We start from the raw sequence: 24,135 nt of genomic DNA on the forward strand, positions 1-24,135 counted from the left end.
TCATAAGAAACACTGGACTGGAAGAAGCACAAGCTGGAATCAAGATTGCCGGGAGAAATATCAATCACCTCAGATATGCAGATGACACCACCCTTATGGCACAAAGTGAAGAAAACTGAAAAGCCTCTTGATGAAAGTGGAGAGTGAAAAAGCTGGCTTAAAGCTCAACATTCAGAAAACTAAGATCATGGCATCTGGTCCCATCACTTCATGCGTAATAGACGGGGAAACAGTGGAAACAGTGTCAGACTTTATCTTTTGGGGTTCCAAAATCACTGCAGATGGTGATTGCAGCCATGAAATTAAAAGACACTACTCCTTGGAAGGAAAGTTATGACTAACCTAGATAGCATATTCAAAAGCAGAGACATTACTTTGCCAACAAAGTTCTGTCTACTTAAGGCTATGGTATTTCCAGTGGTTGTGTATGGATGTGAGAGTTGGACTGTGAAGAAAGCTGAGCACCGAAGAATTGATGCTTTTGAACTGTGGTGTTGGAGAAGACTCTTGAGAGTCCCTTGGACTGCAAGGAGATCCAACCAGTCCATACTAAAGGAGCTCAGTCCTGGGTGTTCCTTGGAAGGACTGATGCTAAAGGTGAAACTCCAATACTTTGGCCACCTGATGTGCAGAGTTGACTCATTGGAAAAGACCCTGATGCTGGGAGGGATTGGGGGTAGGAGGAGAAGGGGATGACAGAGGATGAGATGGCTGGATGGCATCACCGACTTGATGTACGTGAGTCTGAGTGAACTCCGGGAGTTGGTGATGGACAGGGAGGCCTGGCATGCTGCGATTCATGGGGTCTCAAAGAGTCAGACACGACTGAGCGACTGAACTGAACTGAACTGATAGTATTTACTGCATAGAGTTGTAAGAAATAACTTCAGAGTGACTGGAACTTAGTAAGATATGTGTAATGTTTATTATTATTGAGTTTTAGTATAGCACATCAATTCTTTCCAGAAGAATATACTCATAGGAGGGCCTATGACCTGGCAATAAACCCTCCTACAGGGGAGCTGGCATCTGATGCATGTGCTGGGCTGGAGGTTTAAGCTGTTGGGTAGCACGCTTTCTGACTTTCTGAGGGCTAAGTCAGATTCAGTCAGGAAAATAGTTGGTAACAGAACTGATGATAATGTAGCAGGGCGTTCTGGCATTTGAGCAAGACACAGCAATGAAGACTTGAGGATTTGTCAAGGATTACGAAGGCTTGGTTCTCTAGGCTGATTTCCAGGACAGGGCCATAATCCTCTGGAAAGGACCTTTGGAAGACATCCCGGTAAAGAAATGGAGTATAGGTGAGTAATCAAAAACTTGGAGATGGGTAGAAGCCAACTGTAAGTCACAGAGGTAGATGCCAAAATTTGGGAATGCAGATGTCACAAGTAGGGACTCAGGTTAGTTTAGAATAGAATAGGATAGGTAGGATAAAATAGAATGGAATAGAATAAAATAGAATTGAGCAACATGGGACTCTGGGATGTGGGGCTGGGGCAGTCCTACGCCAGGACTAGGGACCCAGCTGATACTGACTTGGATCCAGACCCAGTGATTCTGGGTGGGAAAAGATATAGAGATGAGAAACCAGGCTAAGCTGGTTTCCTGTATAAATTTAATATATTATTACATTTATAAACCTCCAAGTCTATATTAGATTTATAAAACCCTAAGTGTATGTAGGTATCTTGATGTGGTATTAATATCTTATTCTGCTACTGCTTCAAATAATTGTAGAGATAATGAAAAATAGATGCAATGGTGATTTTTAAGTTTTTTCTTAAAAAGTTTTTAAAATGTAAGGCATTGTGGCTGTTATTCTTAATAATAACTTTTCATGATAGCAATGCAATTTTCTATTTAAATTCTTTTTTTCTTCATAATCTAGCAATACAACTGGTATATTGAATAAGCATGGTTTGAGGGATATAATAAGAAAAGCAATTTTATTGTTGCCTCCCACTGACATTTTAAAGTGTATTCAGTAAGATAAATGTTTCTCCTGCTGCTAGATAAAAGCTCAAGGGGACTTAATGACAGAAAGTCCCATGGTTGCTTTAACTTGCAAAATAGAGCTTGATTCAAAAATTAGAATGTCTAGACTAAATTTTAGTTTTCATTTATACATAAGAGTTCCTTCCCCTCTCCTTCCCCCTCCCATCCCTAGCTGTCTCCTTGCAGCCTTGTCAGAGAGGTACTATGGGTGGCTTGTCCCACCTAAATTAGCCTCAAGGATGAACAAGCAGAAAAGGAACAGAAGGTTCTTACTTAACTGGTACTTTCATTCTGCCTCTTTACTCTCTGTGTCTGGTTGATGTTTAAAGCTGACGTTCTCCCTCTGGAGTCATTCTGGATTATCTGACAGCTCACCTGCTGGGCCTCTCTGATTTCAACTCCCAGTGTGGGCTGTGCCCCTCATTCAGTGACTACTGGCTCCTGCTTAGCTTCTAGGCTTGAGGCAGTCCACCCAAGCCCAGATTCTGTTGGGATCTCTTGCCATCAGGCCAAAGTTCTATTTGACCAGCAATTCAAAAATGACTCTAGGACAGAAGCCAATCAGCGATCAGTCTCTGTTGATGAGCCAGCAGCAGCCAATCTCTCGGATGTCTGTATCCCGACACCTCTGCCGGTAGCCCTGGAATCCAGCCTTAGTCCTCAGACTGGTCACATCCCGGTCCAGCCTGCTCCTGCAACTACGGGGAACCCAGAGTCTCCCTCAGGATTTCCTCACCTCACTGGGAGAAGGATAACGCTCTTCTCAGTAGGTTAAACTCCTTTATAATTCTGCTCTCTCAGTCTGCTCTCAACCTTTTATATCATCAAAGTGGGTCAGGGGTTTTAAAGGAACCAAAACTCATTCTCATAATTTTTGTTTGAAAATTTACATATGGCCTGGCATCTCACTTTGAAATTAAATATCTATTGTATTGTGATGCAAGACAAAATTTCCAGTTTGATATCTTATCGTGTAAGTAGTCCATGGGATCGCAAAGTCGGACGTGACTGAGCGACTAACGCTTTCACTTTCGTACAAACAAAAATGCATCTGTCAGAAAAGTTTCTCAACTATTTAGGTTTAAGATACAGGGAATTTAGAGTTCACTGGGCTATAGAATCAGTGGGAAAATTAAGACTCCTTAGAGTTCCAAGTCCAAGTACCTCCTGATCATAAGAGAACAGGGAGAATACCCTTCCCCTTGCTGTCGCTGTTCTTGGTATATCACTATTATCATTGCTCTCACTATTTCACTTTTACATTTATTAGATTTTAAGATTCTGGAGAATAAGTGTATGTACCAACTTTTTCTTGTATTTTTTGGTGTCTAGTTTAGTATTTGGAACATTCGTCATAAAATAATAAATGTTTATTAAACTAACTTAAAGAGATACAGATTTGTACTTGGGCTTCTATGATAACTGGGTGAGTGGCATAGGAATGCATTATTGCTATTTACCAGGGTCTTTATAAGTAAAATCAGTTCAGTTCAGTTCAGTCGCTCAGGACTGTCCTACTCTTTGTGAACTCATGGACTGCAACACACCAGGCTTCACTGTCCATCACCAACTCCTGAAACTTACTCAAACTCATGTCCATTGAGTCAGTGATGCCATCCAACCATCTCATCCTCTATCTTCCCCTTCTCCTCCTGCCTTCAATCTTTCCCAGCATCAGGGTATTTTCTAATGAGTCAGTTCTTTCCATCAAGTGGACAAAGTATCGGAGTTTCACCGTCAACATCAGACCTTCCAATGAATATTTAGGACTGATTTCCTTTAGGATGGACCGGTTGGATCACCTTGCAGTCCAAGGGACTATCAAGAGTCTCCTCCAACATCACAGTTCAAAAGCATCAACTATTCAGCACTCAGCTTTTTTTAAATAGTCCAACTCTCACATCCATACATCAGTTCAGTTCAGTTCAGTTGCTCAGTTGTGTCCGACTGCGACCCCATGAATTGCAGCACGCCAGGCCTCCCTGTCTATCACCAACTCCTGGAGTTTGCTCAGACTCATGTCCATCGAGTCAGTGATGCCATCCAGCCATCTCATCCTCTGTCGTCTTCTTCTCCTCCTGCCCCCAATCCCTCCAGGCATCAGGGTCTTTTCCAGTGAGTCAACTCTTCACATGAGGTGGCCAAATATTGGAGTTTCACCTTTAGCATCAGTCCTTCCAGTGAACACCCAGGACTGATCTCTTTTAGAATGGACTGGTTGGATCTCCTTGCAGTCCAAGGGACTCTCAAGAGTCTTCTCCAACACCACAGTTCAAAAGCATCAATTCTTCCGTGCTCAGATTTCTTCACAGTCCAACTCTCACATCCATACATGACCCCTGGAAAAACCATAACCTTGACTAGAAGGACCTTTGTTGGCAAAGTAATGTCTCTGCTTTTGAATATGCTGTCTAGGTTGGTCATAACTTTCCTTCTAAGGAGTAAGCATCTTTTAATTTCATGGTTGCAATCACCGTCTGCAGTGATTTTGGAGCCCCACAAAATAAAGTCTGACACTGTTTCTACTGTTTCTCCATCTATTTCCCATGAAGTGATGGGACCAGATGCCATGATCTTCATTTTCTGAATGTTGAGCTTTAAGCCAACGTTTTCACTCTCCTCTTTCACTTTCATCAAAAGGCTTTTCAGTTCCTCTTCACTTTCTGCCATAAGGTTGGTATCATCTGCATATCTGAGGTTATTGATATTTCTCCCAGCAATCTTGATTCCAGCTTCTGCCTATTCCAGCCCAGCGTTTCTCATGATGTATTCTGCATATAAGTTAACTAAGCAGGGTGAGAATATACAGCCTTGACATACTCCTTTCCTTATGGAACCAGTCTGCTGTTCCATGTCCAGTTCTAACTTTTGCTTCCTGACCTGCATACAGGTTTCTCAAGAGGCAGGTCAGGTGGTCTGTTATTCCTATCTGTTTCAGAATTTTCCACAGTTTATTGTGATCCACACAGTCAAAGGCTTTGGCATAGTCAATAAAGCAGAAATAGATGTTTTTCTGGAACTCTCTTGCTTTTTCCATGATTTAGTAGATGTTGGCAATTTGATCTCTGGTTCCTCTGCCTTTTCTAAAACAAGCTTGAACATCTGGAAGTTCACAGTTCACGTATTGTTGAAGCCTGGCTTGGAGAAGTTTGAGCATTACTTTACTAGCATGTGAGATGAGTGCAATTGTGCGGTAGTTTGAGCATTCTTTGGCATTACCTTTCTTTGGGATTGGAATGAAAACTGACCTTTTCCAGGCCTGTGGCCATTGCTGAGTGTTCCAAATTTGCTGGCATATTAAGCACAGCGCTTTCACAGCATCATCTTTCAGGATTTGAAATAGCTCAACTGGAATTCCATCACCTCCACTAGCTTTGTTCATAGTGATGCTTTCTAAAGCCCACTTGACTTCACATTCCAGGATGTCTGGCTCTAGGTGAGTGATCACACCATCGTGATTATCTGGGTCATGAAGCTCTTTTCTGTACAGTTCTTCCGTGTATTCTTGCCACCTCTTCTTAATATCTTCTGCTTCTTTTAGGTCCATATAATTTCTGTCCTTTATCGAGCCCATCATTGCATGAAACGTTCCCTTGGTATCTCTTTTTCTTGAAGAGATCTCTAGTTGTTCCCCTTCTGTTGTTTTCCTCTATTTCTTTGCATTGATTGCTGAGGAAGGCTTTCTTATCTCTCCTTGCTATTCTTTGGAACTCTGCATTCAGATGCTTATATCTTTCCTTTTCTCCTTTACTTTTCTCTTCTCTTCTTTTCACAGCTATTTGCAAGGCCTCCTTAGATAGCCATTTTGCTTTTTTGCATTTCTTATTCTTGGGGATGGTCTTGATCCCTGTCTCCTGTACAATGTCACAAACCTCTGTCCATAGTTCATCAGGCACTCTGTCTATCAAATCTAGGCCCTTAAATCTGTTTCTCACTTCCACTGTATAATCATAAGGGATTTGATTTAGGTCATACCTGAATGGTCTAACGGTTTTCCCTACTTTGTTCAGTTTGTCTAAATCTGGCAATAAGGAGTTCATGATCTGAGCCACAGTCTGCTCCCGGTCTTGATTTTGCTGACGGTATAGAGCTTCTCCATCTTTTGCTGCAAAGAATATAATCAATCTGATTTTGGTGTTGGCCATCTGGTGATGTCCATGTGTAGAGTAGTCCCTTGTTTGTTAGAAGAGGGTGTTTGCTATGACCAGTGCGATCTCTTGGCAAAACTCTATTAGCCGTTGCCCTGCTTCATTCTACACTCCAAGGCCAAATTTACCTGTTACTCCAGGTGTTTCTTGACTTCCTACTTTTGCATTCCAGTCCCCTGTAATGAAAAGGATATTTTTTTGGGTGTTAGTTCTAAAAGGTCTTGTAGGTCTTCATAGAACCGTTCAATTTCAGCCTCTTCAGTGTTACTGGTTGGAGCATAGGTTTGGATTACCGTGATATTGAATGGTTTGCCTTGGAAACCAACAGAGATCATTCTGTCGTTTATGAGATTGCTTCCAAGTATTGCATTTTGGACTCTTTTGTTGACCATGATGGCTGCTCCATTTCTTCTAAGGGATTCTTGCCCACAGTAGTAGATATAATTGTCATCTGGGTTAAGTTCACCCATTCCAGTCCATTTTAGTTCACTAATTCCTAGAATGTCGATGTTCACTCTTGCCGTCTCCTGTCTGACCACTTCCAATTTGCCTTGATTCATGGACCTGACATTCCAGGTTCCTATGCAATATTGCTCTTTACAGCATCAGACCTTGCTTCTATCATCAGCACCTCCACAACTGGGTATTGTTTTTGCTTTGGCTCCATCCCTTCATTCTTTCTGGAGTTATTTCTCCGCTGATCTCTAGTAGCATATCGGGCACTTACCGACCTGGGGAGTTCCTCTTTCAGTATCCTATCATTTTTCCTTTTCATACTGTTCATGGGGTTCTCAAGCCAAGAATACTGAAGTGGTTTGCCATTCTCTTTTCCAGTGGACCACATTCTGTCAGATCTCTCCACCATGACCTATCCATCTTGGGTGGCCCCACAAGGCATGGCTTAGTTTCTTTGAGTTAGACAAGGCTATGGTCCATGTGATCAGATTGGCTAGTTTTCTGTGATTATGGTTTCGGTGTGTCTGCCCTCTGATGCCCTCTCGCAACACCTACCGTCTTACTTGGGTTTCTCTTACCTTGGTTGTGGGGTATCTCTTCACGGCTGCTCCAGCAACCGTAAGGCTGCTCCTTACCTTGGATGAGGCGTATCTCCTCACGGCCACCCCTCCTGACCTTGAACGTGGGGTAGCTCCTCTCGGCCCTCCTGCGCCCATGCAGCCACTGCTCCTTGGATACATCCATACTTGACTAGTGGGAAAACCATAGCTTTGGCTAGATGGACCTTTGTTGGCAAAGTAATGTCTCTGCTTTTTAATGCTGTTTAGGTTGGTCATAACTTTTCTTCCAAAGAGTAAGTGTCTTTTAATTTCATGGCTGCAGTCACCATTTGCAGTAATTTTGGAGCTCAAAAAAATAAAGTCTCTCACTGTTTCCCCATCTATTTGCCATGAACTGATGGGACTGGATGCCATGATCTTCGTTTTCTGAACATTGAGGTTTAAGCCAACTTTTTCACTCTCCTCTTTCACTTTCATCATAAGGCTCTTCAGTTCTTCACTTTCTGCCCTAAGGGTGGTGTCATCTGCATATCTGAGGTTATTGATATTTCTCCTGGCAATCTTGATTCCAGCTTGTGCTTCATCCAGTCCAGCGTTTCTCATGATGTACTCTGCATATAAGTTAAGTAAGCAGGATGACAATATACAGCCTTGGCATACTCTTTTCCCAATTTGGAACCAGTCTGTTGTTCCATGTCCAGTTCTACCTGTCGCTTCTTGACCTGCATACAGATTTCTCAAGAGGCAGGTCAGGTGGTCTGGTATTTCCATCTCTTTCAGAATTTTTCACTTCTTTTTTTTTTTGTGATCCACACAGTCAAAGGCTTTGGCATAGTCAATAAAGCAGAAGTAGATATTTTTTCTGGAACTCTCTTGCTTTTTCGATGATCCAGTGAATGTTGGAAATTTGATCTCTGAAACCTCTGCCTTTTCTAAATGCAGCTTGAATGTCTGGGAAAAAATGAGGAAATTGCTATTATACTAGTTAAAAAAACATGAAAACTATTAAAAATGACTCAAGAACTATTCTTAAAGCAAAATGATTTATAAATATTTATAATCACTTCTACTAAGCCTCTTCTCTTGCTGCACCATTTCGACAGATGTGCTGTCAAAATGTCCTGTTAATAGAATCACAGATTTTGCCCAGTCTCTTCTGTTGGTCTGGGAATGAATTCCATGTTCTTCTTCTTCTTTTTTTTTTTTTGGCCATACCACAGTAGGCTGTGGGATCTTAGTTCTCGAACCAGGGATTGAACCTGTGGCCCCTGAAGTGGATGTGCAGAGTCTATAACTACTGGACTGCCAAGGAAGTCTCAATATAGGATTTCTTGATTAAACAGTCCCTGATAATTCTTTATTTATAATGGATAAAGTGAAAATAGCTAAGGGAACTTCTGAACTGAATTTTACTTTTTGTTTTGTTAACCATGAGAGGTCGTAGAGTGGTATCAGAAGTAGTAGGAAAAGCACAGAATCAATTTGCAAAGCATCTTTTTTAGAAAAAAAATAAAAACACCCAGTCTGTTGTTCTTTTATGCAATGAAATATACGCATCTGATTCAGCATATGTCAATGTATTTCTCATCTAGTGTTTAATAAAAAACTACCTTAAACCTTACCAGCTTAAAACAACAAACATATTTATTGTTTCACAGTTTCTGTGGGTCAGAAATCTGTGAAAGGCTTGAGTGGGTGGCGTTGTTCAAAGTTTCTCATGTGGCTTCAATCAAGGTGTCTGCCAGGGCTGGAGTCATTTGAATCTTAACTGGATCTGGAGAATCTGCTTGGCTGACAGTCACAGCTGTTGGCAAGAGCCTTCAGTTACTCTCCATATGGGTCCTCCATAGGATTGTTCATGACATGGTTTCCACCAGAGTGAGTGGTCTAAGAGACAGAAAAAGAGGCAGGGAGAGGGAGTGAAGGGCATGAAGACAGAGGAGAGGAAACAGTTCCTAGAACAGAAGCTGTAATGCCGTCACACAGACCAACCCTGGTACAGAATGGAAGGGGACTCCACAAAGGTCTGATACCAGGAGATGGGGGATCACTGGGAATTCTAGTAATTCTGGCTATGGCAGTGTGTCCTCTGGCCCCCACTGATTCATCTCCTCTCCTACTCTTACCTCCTCCCATGGCCCTCATTGCAGTGTCCGGAATCTCATCATTTAAATCAGGCACAGGTGTGGATGAGGCTCCTTGGGTGTATTTTCTTAGGTATAATTACCCAGATCTGTACATTTGTGAGCTAAACTGACAAGGATCTATCCCTCTCAGTGTTAGTCATAAAAAGGAACGAAATTAATCCATTTACAATGACATGAATGGACCTAGAGATTGTCATACTGAGTGAAATAAGTCAGACAGAGAAGGACAACTATTGTATGTGAGCATGCATGCCAAGTCACTTCAGTCCTGTCCAACTCTGTGATGCTATGGACCGTAGCCTGCCAGGCTCCTCTGTCCATGGAATTCTCCTGGCCAGAACACTGAAGCGGGTTGCCATGCCCTCCTCCAGGTGATCTTCCTGACCCAGGGATTGAACCCACGTCTCTTATGACTCTGGCTTTGGCAGGCAGATTCTTTACCACTAGCGACACCTGGGAAGCCCTGGGTGTTGCTTATATGTGGAATCTAAAAAAATATAGTACAAATGAATTTATTTACAAAACAAATGGAATTACAAATGAAGAAAACAATCTTATGGTTACAGGAGGGAGTATGGCGGGGAGAAATAAATTGGGAGATTGGAATTGACATATACAGACTACTATATATAAAATAGATAACTAATAAGGACCTACTGTATAGCACGGGGTATTCTACTCAGTGCTCTGTAATGACCTATATGGGAAAATAATCTAAAAAAAGAGTGGATTTATGTACATGTATGACTGATTCACTTTGCTATACAGCAGAAAGTAACACAACATTTTAAATCAACTATATTCCAATAAGCTTCCCTGGTGGCTCAGATGGTAAAGAATCTGCCTGCAATGTGGGAGACCTGCGTTCAATCCCTGAGTCAGGAAGCTCCCCTGGAGAAGGCACTGGCGACCCACTCCGGTATTCTTGCCTGGAGAATCCCCTGGACAGAGAAGCCTGGCAGACCATGGGGTCGCACAGAGTCAGACATGATTGAGTAACTACTTGATGGTGATGATGTTACTCCAAAAAAAATTAGAAAAAAAAAATCATCCCTCACACACAATGATTAATCATGTGAAAGGCACAAGACACCTACTATAGACATTCTAGTATACGAAAAAGGGGAGTGGGGAGTCACTGATCAGAGCAGTTATAAAATCCAGTGAGACGTGTCGGAAGTGTCTTGATTAGGTTGCCAGGCCTAGAAATACTTCATCGTGGCTCTCCATGCCTTTCTCTGGGCTCCTGGCATTGCCCTCTGAGAAATCCTTCCTTTTCTACAACAGACAGTGTGTGTTTGCAGCTGAGCAATGTTCTCAGCCTGCTTCCTTCCAGTGAAATTTTGTAGTCCAAAGTCTACTTTTCATATTGTAGTTTCTGTCCCTCTCAGGCCAACCTGATAATGTTTCTGACTGTAACTCTTTTAAAGATTGTGGATTTTCTGTGAACCTTATTAAGTAGAACTGTTAGACGAAAGCCAAACCTACAAATCCTTTCAATGTAGCCCAATCTCTTCCTTGGGCTTTTTCTGAGAAAGCTGAGGAACAATAATACACTTAAGCTTTCCGGAGGCCCCGTTTTTTTAAAAAATTTTTATTTATGGCTGTGTGAGTCTTTGTTGTTGCGTGCAGGCTTCCTCAGGTTGTGGTGAGTGGGGACCACTCTCTAGCTGTGGAGTGCAGGTTTCCCATTGTGGTGGCTTCTCACTGTGGGGCATGGGATCTAGGGTGCTTCAGCAGGCTCTAGAATGTGGACTCAGTAGGTGTGGTACATGGGCTTAGTTGCCCCTTGGCGTTTAGGATCTTCCTGGACCGGGGATCGAACTAGTGTCTCCTGCATTACAAGGTGGATAACTTAACCTCTGGACCACCAGGGAAGTCCCAGAGGCCCTATTGTTTGATTGAGAGCATCTGTGATACACACTTTAAATCTCCTCAGTCTTTTTCTGATTAGATCACCCTCTGAAGAAACACCTCGATGATCCTGAAGTCTAAACAAAAGACCATTCAGGCCTTGTTTTCTTACTAGACCCGTTTATTTTTCCTTTAGAGTGCCTTGGATTTGTTCTTTGCTTGGAAGACATTTCTTAATTTTAGGATCATTCGTCATCCTGAAAAGCTAAGAAGTTTCGAAAACATTGATTTCTGGCTCTGGCTCCTTTTGTGTTTAATAATTCTTCCTTAGTTTATTTCTCTCCTCTGGCATTCTACTGTAAGCAGCAAAAGAAGGCAGGTGGCACTTTTTAACACTGTTGTTGGAAACCTCTTATGTCGCCCTGTTCATTTCACTTTATATTTTTCGTATAACTACATGCAACAGTGTTGCTGAGGTTTCTGCTATTAAAATGCAAAGTTCTTCTTGATTCTGGGTTCCAGTAACTGTTACTTCACTTTCTTGTAAGCCTTCACTCACTGCCTTATCAAACACTACTAGGCATCTATTAATAGCTAATTTAACGCACTTTAGGTGTTCATTAATGCCATCTTCAGTGCCCATTTCCCAGTTTCTAAGCCACTCCCACACTTAGATTTTTGTTATAATAGCATCCCATTTCCAGATACCAAAACTATACTAGCCATCAATTGTGTAATAAATTACTCTTAAATATAACAACTTTAAATAACAAATATTTCTTATTTCACAGTTTTCAAAGGCAGCTTGGAGCAGCTTAGCTGGATGGTTCTGACTCAGGATCTCTCATGTGGTTTTAGTTGAGCTATTGGCCGGGCTGCAGTCTACAGAGGCTTGGGTGGGGTTGGGGTTCCATTTCTAACTCATTCCAATGGCTTTTGGCAAGAGACTTCTGTTCCTCCTTACATGGGCCTCTCCACAGGGCTCCTCATGACATGGGTTCCCCAGAGTAAATGATCCAGGAGAGAAAAAGCACATTCCCAAGGAGAAAGCTATAGATTTTTTTATACTCTAGCCTCAGAAGTGGGCACCATTACGTTTACTATATCCACATCATTAGAAATTAGTCATTAAAGCTAACCTACACTCAAAGGGATGGAGACTAAGTTTTACCTCCTGAAGGGAGAAGGTTCAAAGAATTTTGAGGCATACTTTCAAAATCACCACAGGCAACATGCTGACTAGGAAAGACAGTTTTAGATGGTTTTAATTTCTTTGATTCCCAGTAGTCTGATTTTAAGATATAAAGTATCTTAAAGTAACCCAATCCCCTAAAAAAGAAGACTTAATATTAACTATATGAAGGTATTAAAGCAATTGGTTATAAATTTCATAATCTATTAATAGTTGTGAAAAAAAAAGGAAAAAGAAATCTTACATGTGTAGCTAATTTATAAAGCATTGACATAAATGAATTGAGCATGTTCTTCTATGAGTAAAAATTGGGCAACTCCTACTGATGGCTTTATTTTGTGGTTCGGATTTGTGGTTAAATAATATGTGGTGAGAAGGTTTTAATCATTTATCTTGCCATTATGTATACTTCTTCTTTGTTGACTTCTAGTTAACTTGAACAATCAATCCACTTGAATCTAAATTAGTCTTTTTAGAGAAAACTAATGAATTTGAAAAAATATATAATAAAGATTTAAAAGCCACAATTAAATACTGTTACCATTATGAAATAGATATAGTTGTACTTCTTAGAGAGCTACAGAATTGTTATAGAACCCTGCCAATTGTAATTTTCATTCATTCACCTTTTACATTTTTCTACATAGATGCAAAGTAGGGTAGTGTTAGTTCAGTTAATATAGGTTGGAATCATATTTAATATTATTAAATAGTAATATTTAATAATAAAGGTTGGAATGGTTCTGGAACAGTTGTATTTTCATACATTGTTCTTTTAAGAATTGGAGATCACTAGGAAAATTGGAGAAAGAAGTTTATTCTACTTTTTCCTAATATATCCACATGAGCTGGTGTATTCAACATCAGGTCCTAAAAATAGGAAAAAGAATTATACATTAAGTAGAGTTGGCAAACAGGAAAAAACACCACCATTCATTACCTCTTTTTCTTAATTTTCCCTCCTTGTCCCTGAACCAAAAATTGTACAGAATTTGGAATGGCTAAAGCTAGTTATGAAGATGATGTTAGTGATTTCTCTTGTAACTCTGGAAGGCCATAGATCTCAAAACCTTGAAATCAATGCATTCTGTACTTCATATCTCCCTCTTGTGGCCAAAACTTAATCTTCTGGCAAAATTTCTGCTTTTCACGGACCCTCTTCCAAAGTTACATCAAAAACAAGGGATTATTTCTCACCATTTACTTATTCCTACAGTCAACTCATTAGAAGTAGGAACCTAATTTCTATGAATTCATCTGCTTTATGTGTTCAGCAGTTATAGAAATCAAGATATTCTTGTCAATACTGAATGGTTGGATTGTTGCTGTTGCCCTCTTGTAGCTGGAATCCATACAAGACTTCAAGGCCTGTTCTATTTTTGTTTCCTCAGTGCATGATAATTGTAGGCAGAAATTTAAGAAATCCCTGCATATGTATGTTGACAAAGTCATACTCTTATAGAAGATGATAAAATGAATAAAATCTCAATAATTTCCATGATTATGATGTTTGGGTATAAAGAACAAATTGCAACTACCAGGAATAGATAATGCCATTGGAAAACTAAATTAGAAAAGTATTAGGAAATACATGTGATGGTGATTTGTAACAGTAATGAAAGAGGAACTTCTTAAGCAGCAAACTGAAAAAGCTGTAGTGTGCTCATTTAAAAATAGATTTCTATGATTATCATAGCAGGTGCTGTTTATCATCATTAGCATTATGTGATATAAAAATTTTAAATGAACTCATACTTTCCATGGCACTACTAAAATAAAACTAAAGGAATACTTCCCCCATATTTTTCCATATTTACATTTTTAAAATAAAAAATAGAATTAAGTATGACAATTCAGAAAAATGAGCAAATTATAAGTATTCAGCTCAATAAACTATCATAAAGTAAGCACATGAAGTAAACACCAACCAGGCTAAAAGACAGAGTATTGTCTTCATTCCTCTCTCAATCAATGCTTCCTTCCCTCTTTCCAAGGAGGATACATTATTCTGACTTCTAGCATCATTTTGGCTGTTTTAAAACTTTACAGGAAAGTAGTTACAAAGCATGTATTCTTCAGTTTTTGGTTGCTTTTGCTCAACGTTAAATTTGAGAGTCATCAGTGTTGTGGTGAGCTACAGTTTTAAAATTTTAATTGTTATATAGTATTCAATTTTATGAATGTGTACTATGTGATAACCATGATGGTGGGATCACTCATCTAGAGCCAGACATCCTGGAATGTGAAGTCAAGCGGGCCTTAGAAAGCATCACTATGAACAAAGCTAGTGGAGGTGATGGAATTCCAGTTGAGCTATTTCAAATCCTGAAAGATAATGCTGTGAAAGTGGTGCACTCAATATGCCAGCAAATTTGGAAAACTCAGCAGTGGCCACAGGACTGGAAAAGGTCAGTTTTCATTCCAATCCCAAAGAAAGGCAATGCCAAAGAATGCTCAAACTACTGCACAATTGCACTCATCTGACACACTAGCGATGTAATGGTCAAAATTCTTCAAGCCAGGCTTTAACAGTACGTGAACTGTGAACTTCCAGATGTTCAAGCTGGATTTAGAACAGGCAGAGAAACCAGAGATCAAACTGCCAACATCCGCTGGATCATCAAAAAAGTGAGAGAGTTCTAGAAAAACAGCTACTTCTGCTTTATTGACTATGCCAAAGCCTTTGACAAAATGTGGTCCACTGGAGAAGGAAATAGCAAACCACTTCAATATTCTTGCCTTGAGAACCCTATGAACAGTATGAAAAGGCAAAAAGACAGTACACTGAAAGATGAACTCCCCTGGTCGGTAGATGCCCAACATGCTACTGGAGACCAGTGGAGAAATAACTCCAGAAAGAATGAAGAGACGGAGTCAAAGCAAAAACAACACCCAATTGTGGATGCAACTGATGATGGAAGCAAGATCTGATGCTGTAAACAGCAATATTGCATAGGAACCTGGAATGATAGGTCCATGAATCAACGCAAATTGGAAGTGGTCAGACGAGATGGCAAGAGTGAACACCGACATTTCAGGAATCAGTGAACTAAAATGGACTAGAATGAGTGAATTTAACTCAGATGACCATTATATCTACTATTGTGGGGAAAAAATCCCTTAGAAGAAATGGAGTAGCCATCATAGTCAATAAAGGAGTCCAAAATGCAGTACTTGGCTGCAATCTCAAAAACGACAAAACGATCTCTGTTCGTTTCCAAGGCAAACCATTCAATATCATGGTAATCCAAGTCTAAGCCCTGACCAGTAATGCTGAAGAAGCTGAAGTTGAACTGTTCTATGAAGACCTATAAGACCTTCTAGAATTAACACCCAAAAAAGATGTCCTTTTCATTATAGAGGACTGGAATGCATCAAGAAACACCTGGAGTACAGAATGAAGCAGGGCAAAGGCTAATAGAGTTTTGCCAAGAGATCGTATTGGTCATAGCGAACACCCTCTTCCAGCAAACAGAGATGACTCTACACATGGACATACCAGATGGTCAACACCAAAATCAGACTGATTATATTCTTTGCAGCCAAAGATGGAGAAGCCCTATACAGTCAGCAAAAACAGACTGGGAGCTGACTGGGGCTCAGATCATGAACTCCTTATTGACAAATTCAGACTGAAATTGAAGAAAGTAGGGAAAACCACTAGGCCATTCAGGTATGACCTAAATCAAATCCCTTATGATTATACAGTGGAAGTGAGAAATAGATTTAAGGGACTAGATCTGATAGAGAATGCCTTATGAACTATGGATGGAGATCTGTGACATTGTACAGGAGACAAGGATCAAGACCATCTCCAAGAAAAAGAAATGCCAAAAAGGAAATGTCTGTCTAAGGAGGCCTTAAAAATAGCTGTGAAAAGAAGAGAAGCACAAAGCAAAGGAGAAAAGGAGAGATATAAGCATCTGAATGCAGAGTTCCAAAGAATAGCAAGGAGAAAAAAGAAAGCCTTCTTCAGTGATCAGTGCAAAGAAATAGAGGAAAACAACAGAATGGGAAAGACTAGAGATCTCTTCAAGAAAATTAGAGATACCAAGGGAACATTTCATGCAAAGATGGGCTCAATAAAGGACAGAAATGGTATGGATCTAACAGAAGCAGAAGATATTAAGAAGAGGTGGCAAGGATACACAGAAGAACTGAGCAAAAAGTTCTTCATGACCAAGATAATCATGATGGTGTGATCACTCACCTAGAGCCAGCTATCTGGGAATGTGAAGTCAAGTGTGCATTAGGATATATCATTACAAAAAAAGCTAGTGGAGGTGATGGAATTCCAGTTGAGCTATTTCAAGTCCTAAAAGATGATGCTGTGAAAGTGGTGCACTCAATATGCCAGCAAATTTGGAAAACTCAGCAGTGGCCACAGGACTGGAAAAGGTCAGTTTTCATTCCAATCCCAAAGAAAGGCAATGCCAAAGAATTCTCAAACTACTGCACAATTGCACTCATCTCACATGCTAGTAAAGCAATGCTCAAAATTCTCCAAGCCAGGCTTCAACAATATGTGAACTGTGAACTTCCAGATATTCAAGCTGGTTTTAGAAAAGGCAGAGCGATCAGATAGCCAGCATCTGTTGGATCATGGAAAAAGCAAGAAGAGTTCCAGAAAAACATCTATTTCTGTTTTATTGACTATGCCAAAGCCTTTGATTGTGTGGATCCCAACAAACTGTGAAAAATTCTGAGAGAGATGGGAATACCAGACCACCTGACCTGCCTCTTGAGAAATCTGTGTGCAGGTCAGGAAACAACAGTTAGAACTGGGCATTGAACAGCAGACTGGTTCCAAATAGGAAAAGGAGTACGTTAAGCCTGTAATATTATCATTCTGCTTATTTAACTTATATGCAGAGTACATGTTGAGAAACACTGGGGATGAAGCACAGGCTGGAATCAAGCTTGCCGGGAGAAATATCAATAACCTCAGATATGCTGATGACACCACCCTTATGGCAGAAAGTGAAGAAGAGCTAAAGAACCTCTTGATAGTGAAAGAGGAGAGTGAAAAAGTTGGCTGAAAGCTCAACATTCAGAAAACTAAGATCATGGCATCTGGTCCCATCACTTCATGGGAAATAGATGGGAAAACCATGGAAACAGTGACAGACTTTATTTTTTTGAGCTCCAAAATTACTACAGATGGTGACTGCAGCCATGAAATTAAAAGACACTTACTCCTTGGAAGAAAAGTTATGACCGACCTAGACAGCATATTAAAAAGCAGAGACATTACTTTTCCAACAAAGGTCCACCTAGTCAAAGCTATGGTTTTTCCAGTAGTCATGTATGGATGTGAGAGTTGGACTACTAAGAAAGCTGAGCGCTGAACTATTGATGCTTTTGAGCTGTGGTGTTGGAGAAGACTGTTGAGAGTCCCTTGGACTGCAAGAAGATCCAACCAGTCCATCCAAAAGGAAATTAGTCCTGAATACTCACTGGAAGGACTGATGTTGAAGCTGAAACTCCAATACTTTGGCCACCTGATGCAAAGAACTGACTCATTCAAAAAGACCCTGATGCTGGGAATGATTGAAGGCGGGAGAAGAAGTGGACAACAGAAGATGAGATGGTTGGATGGCATCACCAACTCAATGGACATGAGTTTGAGTAATCTCTGGGAGTTGGTGATGGACAGGGAAGCCTGGCATGCTGCAGTCCATGGGGTCACAAAGAGTCGGACACAACTGAGCGAATGAACTGAACTAACTGAACTGATACTTTGTAAATATTCAATTACTGTTGATAGTAAAGTAAGTAAAAGTCACTCACTCATGTCTGACTTTTGAGACTCCAATGACTATACAGTGCATGGAATTCTCCAGGCCAGAATCTGTAGTGGGTAGCCGTGCCCTTCTCCAGGGACTATTGATAGGCATTTGAATTATTTTAGTTTAATGCTATTAGAAATAATGATATTAGGAATGTTCTTGAATATGTCTTTTGGTGTACATATGCAGGGATTTCTGTTGGCTATAAATTTAAGAGTGGATTTGTTGGGCAGAGCTGGCTTCATGGACATGAACTTGTACAACTGTACAATGCCCTGTGCTCATGTAAGTTCAGTTCTTAGTTTAATGCTCTGTCATTGCTGTCTTGAGGACTTCTTCTTTATTGAATTATATTTGATTTACAATATTGTGTCAGTTTCATGTGTACCACAAAGTGATTCACTTATACATTTATATATGTATATATTCCTTTCCCCAATTCATTTCCATTGTAGGTTATTACAAGATATTGAATATAGCTCCTTATGCTATACATGAGGTCGTTGCTGTTTATCCATTTTATATGTTATAATGTGTACTGCTAATTTAGCCTTCCCTGCTTCCCCATTAGGGTAACCATCAGTTTTCTATGTTTCTGAGTCTGTTTATAATTTATAAATGAGTTCATTTGTACTATTTTTAGGACTCCACATGTAATTAATATCATATAACATTTGTCTTTCTCTGTTTGACTTACTTCACTTAGTATGGTATACTCTAGGTCTATGTATGTTGCTAAAAATGGCACTATTTCATTCTTTTTTGGCTAATATTCTATTATACATATACATATATATGTATACATACACACATATTCCACATATTCTTTATCCATTCATCTGTTGATGGACGTTTAGTTTGCTTCCATGTCTTCAGTTCAGTTCAGTTCAGTTCAGTCACTCAGTCATGTCTGACTCTTTGTGACCCCATGAATTGCAGCACGCCAGGCCTCCCTGTCCATCACCAACTCCCGGAGTTGACTCAGACTCACGTCCATCAGGTCGGTGATGCCATCCAGCCATCTCATCCTCTGTCGTCCTCTTCTCCTCCTGCCCCCAATCCCTCCCAGCATCAGAGTCTTTTCCAATGAGTCAACTCTTCGCATGAGGTGGCCAAAGTAATGGAGTTTCAGCCTTAGCATCATTCCTTCCAAAGAAATCCCAGGGCTGATCTCCTTCCGAATGGACTGGTTGGATCTCCTTGCAGTCCAAGGGACTCTCAAGAGTCTTCTCCAACACCACAGTTCAAAAGCATCAATTCTTCGGTGCTCAGCTTTCTTCACAGTTCAACTCTCACATCCATACATGACTATTGGAAAAACCATAGCCTTGACTAGACGGACCTTTGTTGGCAAAGTAATGTCCCTGCTTTTGAATATGCTATCTAGGTTGGTCATAACTTTTCTCCCAAGGAGTAAGTGTCTTTTAATTTCATGGCTGCAATCACCATCTACAGTGATTCTGGAGCTCCCCAAAACAAAGTCTGACACTGTTTCCACTGTTTCCCCATCTACTTCCCATGAAGTGATGGGACCAGATGCCATGATCTTAGTTTTCTGAATGTTGAGCTTTAAGCCAACTTCCCCATGCACCCCCCACCCCCACCCCCTGCACAGGGTATTCTCAATCATATTCGTCACTTTTATTATATATAATTGTATATACTGTATACAATCCCACTTCATTCATTTCATTTGTACCAGTTCAATTTTGAGTTCATGATTTAAATCTTTTAAACACTTTGTAAATGCTAGTCAATGTATCTTGGCTAATACTGTATCTGTGACTGCCATGCTCAGCCTGGGCGTGCTGGAAACTTGACCTGCTCTGGAAAGATATTTTTCCTACCAAAACTCTCCTTTAGATAGGCCAGTGACTTTTCATTCCAGACTGTATTGTGAAGTTTTGCCTCATAGACAGGATAAGTCTAGAAGAAAGCCTGAAGAAGGCAGATCAGATTCAAGTAGGCCAGGGAACAGATGCACTCTAAGGCTAAACTTGTCTAAGTTTTCCTAAATAATCACCAAAAGCAGCCCCTTCCATATCCCAGAAGCACTTTCTCCAGGTCACCTCCTGCCAGACAGCCCAGGTCATTGCCCCTCAGATATAGTCTCCTCAAGGATCATTCCCCCAAATGGGGAACAGATAATGATTTGTTTAGTTCCATGTCCTGGACACTTACAAAACTTCTGCCAGGTTTGGAGGCTGCCTAACTACCAGGAGTTAAGGAGAATGAACTTAATTTTTTATATAAAACTCTTTCAATATCTCTATCCTGGCCTTACCGTCCTCCCATCTCACTCTCTCCAGAATCTTATTTTGTTCCTTTCTTTTCCTCTTCTATCAGTGACTCGGGGATCGGATGAGTCTCTGTGGCTTGTTTTGTCCTGAAGAGCAGAAGGCTTCGGTCCCAGTTGGTGTTGCCAAAGCAGCATACTAATTCCATGCCATGGTCATGGGTCAAGATCTGCACAGTCTGAATGGCCATATCACCTCCGATGGCCAGGGAGCGGAAGTGGTAAAAATCATGGAGCCCCAGCTTCCAGAGATGCCTTGCAGCTGCCCGGTAATACTTCCAGGGCTGTGGCTTCACAAGGAGGTAGGGGCATAGGGAAGAAAGGTGGGCCAGGAACTCCCACAGGCCTTGGTCCCCATGGTTCAGGTGAATCCACATGGTTACTGACATGCAGCAGCCAATATCAAAAACTGAGCGTCCAAACTGGCTCAAGAAAGAACTCAGGAGAACTTTCCGGGTCCTTTGATTCATGAAGTCCAGGGTAATAAAAGTCAAACCATCAGGAAAAGGGCATTCTTTTTCAGCTCGTTCCACCAGGACTGGATCTAGGTCACAGCAGAGGAGATGGAGTTCTCTTGAGGCATCAAAGTAGGTCTTCCCATCATGTAGGAAAAGGAAATGTTTGTATAGAGCAACCCTCAGATTCCCAGAGTTCACCCCACGTCGAGCCCCAGGATCGGCCTTGTTTCGGGACTCTGAGGGGAAGAGCCTGCGAAGCAGCTCCGGGGGTAGGAGGCGGAGCCGTTGCTCTGGAGGGTGAAAGCGAGAATAATGAGGGAAATTTCCGAACGAGGCTGCCCCGGGTTCCAGAACTCGCGGTTTCTCTTCCGCCTCAGTCTTCTCAACGCCCCCCATGGCCTGCTCCATGGACGCCGCCATTAGTCTCAGTCTCTAAGCCAACTTTGTCACTCTCCTCTTTCACTTTCATCAACAGGCTTTTTAGTTCCTCTTCACTTTCTGCCATAAGGGTGGTGTCATCTGCATATCTGAGGTTATTGATATTTCTCCCGGCAATCTTGATTCCAGCTTGTGCTTCTTCCAGCCAGAGTTTCTCATGATGTTTCTCTGCATAGAAGTTAAATAAGCAGGGTGGCAATATACAGCCTTGACATATTCCTTTTCCTATTTGGAACCAGTCTGTTGTTCCATGTCCAGTTCTAACTTTTGCTTCCTGACCTGCATATAGGTTTCTCAAGAGGCAGGTCAGGTGGTCTGGTATACCCATCTGTTTCAGAATTTTCCACAGTTTATTGTGATCCACACAGTCAAAGGCTTTGGCATAGTCAATAAAGCAGAAATATATGTTTTTCTGGACGTCTCTTGCTTTTTCCATGATCCAGTGGATGCTGGCAATTTGATCTCTGGTTCCTCTGCCTTTTCTAAAACCAACTTGAACATCTGGAAGTTCATGGTTCATGTATTGCTGAAGTCTGGCTTGGAGAATTTTGAGCATTACTTTACTAGCATGTGAGATGAGTGCAATTGTGCGGTAGTTTGAGCATTCTTTGGCATTGCCTTTCCTTGGGATTGGAATGAAAACTGACCTTTTCCATGTCTTAGCTATTGTAAATAGTGCCACTATGAACATTGGGGTACATGTTATCTTTTCAAATTAGAGCTTTCATCTTTTCCTCCTTGAAATTTTAAATTTTACCCTGAAACTTGTGTTTTGTAATTGAAGCCTGATGGATTAATGAACATGCGCATAGCAGAGGAGAAAAGCACAATGTCCATGTTCACAGTTCCTGGGATTTTACCCACCTGTGACTGAATGCCTGCAAGCACAGAATTCCAGTGGAGCCACTATTCATGGAAGTTCAACAAGATTCAGAACAACTTAAGATAAATGTGTCACATCTACAGACTGAAGAGAGTAGGTGGGGGGATGACAGCCTTGAGAGGCCATGCTTTCATCTGAATCATAGTTTTCATCAAATGCAGGGAGAAGGTATTGTATTCTAAGAAATATGACTTTGTTTCATTAGCCAACCGCGTAACTTTGAAAATGATGACAGAGAAGGAAAGGGAAAGATAGGAGAAACCCTAGTGTCGTTTCTTTTTAGTCCTTCCTTAGTAAAGTCTAAAGTAAGCCAAAGGTAGAGAATGTAGATAGAATGTGAAGTGAAATAAAAATAGCAGAGTTAGTTTTGTGCAGTTTCCACTGTTTGGTAGAATAAAGTACATCTGCATGTATGAGCTATAAAATACAAATTGTGCAATATTGCTGATTCCACAGCTGAGTCGAAGGTCTTTATAGGTTCACTTAAAACTGGCATTGTACAATACAGAGATTTATTACAAAACTCAGGCTGATAATTTAAAATCTTAATTTTTCTTTACTTAGAAGACATTAAATGAAAATAAACAGCATCACAACAAGTTGCCAGAGAAACTGAAAGGAAAATTATTTTTGTTCTAGTACCTTTTGCAGCACTTTTCTCCTGCTCTTTGAACAGCATGTCCCATATTTTTATTTTGTATTGGACTCACAAATTATGCAGCTAGACCTGCTACATAGGGCTGTAAGGTGTGCATAACCATTTTAGAAAATATTTTTTCAAAGTGTTTTACTAATTTAAACTCTACCTGAACAGGACAAAGTTCTTGTTTTGTCGTAGTCAGCCAGCACTTGATACTTAGATTTAGGTACTCTGATGGGCCTGTTGTATTTCCTTGAGGATCAATGGGATTAAGAGCCTTATTATATGTTTGTTGGCCCTTTGGTCATCATCTTTTGTGAAGAATCTTTCTTAAGAGAACCATATGTAACCTGCTTTCTTTGTCTTTTTTTAATTAATTAGTAAGAATCTTCATATATTCTGAATGTGTACTCTTTGATTGTCTGGGTTAAAAATCTATTCTCCCACTTGTTATTACCTTCAGTTCAGTTCAGTTGCTCAGTTGTGTCTGACACTTTGTGACCGCATGAATCACAGCACGCCAGGCCTTCCTGTCCATCACCAACTCCCAGAGTTCACTCAGATTCACGTCCATCGTGTCAGTGATGCCATTCAGCCATCTCATCCTCTGTCGTCCCCATCTCCTCCTGCCCCCAATCCCTCCCAGCATCAGAGTCTTTTCCAATGAGTCAACTCTTTGCATGAGGTGGCTAAAAGTACTGGAGTTTCAGCTTTAGCATCATTTCTTCCAAAGAAATCCCAGGGCTGATCTCTTTCAGAATGGACTGGTTGGATCTCCTTGCAGTCCAAGGGACTCTCAAGAGTCTTCTCCAACACCACAGTTCAAATGCATCAATTCTTTGGCGCTCAGCCTTCTTCACAGTTCAACTCTCACAGCCATACATGACTACTGGAAAAACCATAGCCTTGACTAGATGGACATTACTTGGGAAAGTAATGCCTCTGCTTTTGAATATGCTATCTAGGTTGCTCATAACTTTTCTTCCAAGAAGTAAACGTCTTTTAATTTCATGGCTGCAGTCACCATCTGCAGTGATTTTGGAGCCTAAAAAAATAAAGTCAGCCACTGTTTCCACTGTTTCCCCATCTATTTCCTATGAAGTGATGGGACTGGATGCCATGATCTTCATTTTCCGAATGTTGAGCTTTAAGTCAACTTTTTCACTCTCCTCTTTCACTTTCATCAAGAGGCTCTTTAGTTCTTCTTTGCTTTCTGCCATAAGGGTGGTGTCATCTGCATATCTGAGGTTATTGATATTTCTCCCGGCAATCTTGA

The 24,135-nt window shown here is 40.8% G+C and overlaps 1 pseudogene; it reads right to left on the reverse strand.

Annotated features, from left to right (window-relative positions):
• Positions 1 to 20,440: 20,440 nt before the first annotated feature.
• On the reverse strand, positions 20,441 to 21,318 carry LOC138071330 (RNA 5'-monophosphate methyltransferase pseudogene; annotated as a pseudogene).
• Between the last annotated feature and the right edge of the window lie 2,817 nt (positions 21,319 to 24,135).

The sequence above is a fragment of the Capricornis sumatraensis genome, chromosome 2, assembly GCF_032405125.1.
Source record: "Capricornis sumatraensis isolate serow.1 chromosome 2, serow.2, whole genome shotgun sequence".
Taxonomy (NCBI): Eukaryota; Metazoa; Chordata; class Mammalia; order Artiodactyla; family Bovidae; genus Capricornis; species Capricornis sumatraensis.